Below are 1,682 nucleotides of genomic sequence, written 5' to 3' on the forward strand. Positions count from 1 at the left end.
CAAGTGGCTGCAATGGCCAGAGCTGAATCAATCCAAAGCTTAGAGTGAGAAGTTCCCTCTGGGTTTCCCATGCAGGTGCAGAGTCCCAAGACTTTGGCCTGTCCTCCACTGCTTTCCCAGGCCACAAGCAGGATGCTGGATGGGAAGTGGAGCAGCCAGGACACCATCAGGTACATCATCTGGCACATGGAAGGAAGAGGATTATCCAATTAAGCCATCATGCCAGGCCATATATGAGTTATTTTGACAACATAATATGTTCCTCATTATATACTTAACTTTTACTTTTACCACCTTCAATTGATCAATTATTTTAATGGGATACACAATTCATTTAATTTTTTTATTCTTTTAAAAAATTATATATATATAAAAGATTTATTTATTTTTATTACAAAGTCAGATATACAGAAAAAGAGACAGAGAAGAAGATCTTCCATCTGATGATTCACTCCCCAAGTGAGCGCAACAGCTGATGCTATGCCAATCTGAAGCCAGAACCCAGGAATTTCTTCCTGGTATCTCACACGAGTGCAGGGTCCCAAAGCTTTGGGCCGTCCTTGACTACTTTCTCAGGCTACAAGCAGGGAGTTGGATGGGAAGTGGAGCTGCTGGGATTATAACCGGCGCTCATATGAGATCCCGGCACATTCAAGGTGAGGACTTTTAGCTGCTTGGCCACGCCGCCGGGCCCTTTGATTCTTTTTAAAAAATATTTATTTATTTTTATTGGAAATGCAGATATACAGAGAGGAGGAGAGACAGAGAGGAAGATCTTCCATCTAATGATTCACTGCCAAGGCATCCACAACGGCTGCAGCTGAGCCAATCCGATGCCAGGAACCAAGAGTCAGGAGTTCTTCCAGGTCTCCCATGCGGGTGCAGGGTCCCAAGGCTTTGGGCCATCCTGTACTGCTTTCCCAGGTTGCAAGCAGGGAGTTGGATGTGAAGCGGGGCTGCTGGGATTACAACCATCACCCACATGGGATCCTGGCGCATGCAAGGCAAGGACTTTAACCACGCACCAGGCCTACAATTCATTTACAATTCATTACTTTAGATTTTGTACTTCAGTGGATTTTAGCATACTCACAAGGTTGTCCCACCATTACCCCTACCTAACTTAAGGGCATGCTTATCAATTCCCCTGCCAAATCCGGTACCCACGTGGATTTACTTTCTCTTTTTCATTCCCAACCCCCAGTCTCTACCATCTTTCTGTCTTCATGGATTTGCCTGTTCCAGGTAATTCATAGAAATGGAGTCCCATACTAGGTGATCCATCTGACTTCTTCTCCTTACCATATTTTCATGTTGCAGTTTTTAACGATATTTCATCCCTGTTTATTTAACGCGATTATTACTATGCTTGAAAAAGATGATATTCCATCTAATACTTACTAGAAGATAGTATTAACCTTTGTCAGGAACCTCTTTGGGTAAGACTGCCAGGATGAAGTTTTTTGAACAGATGCCCTCAAGTAGTTTCTACTTTTGAAAGAAAGAGGAGATAACAACTACTCTTCTGGGGCATCCACCCAAACGCACGCCTCTCCTGCTGCCGGTCATCCCCAAATGCTCCTCCTTCTCCTCCAGGTACCCCTCCCTGGCGGCTGCAGGAGGAGGAAGTGACGCAAAGGAAGTGTCCCTGTTCCCCTTGCAGTGGGGGAAGGAATCAAACT

This window comes from Ochotona curzoniae, unplaced genomic scaffold, assembly GCF_017591425.1.
Source record: "Ochotona curzoniae isolate NIBS_2020 unplaced genomic scaffold, NIBS_Ocur_1.0 contig_430, whole genome shotgun sequence".
Classification (NCBI taxonomy): Eukaryota; Metazoa; Chordata; class Mammalia; order Lagomorpha; family Ochotonidae; genus Ochotona; species Ochotona curzoniae.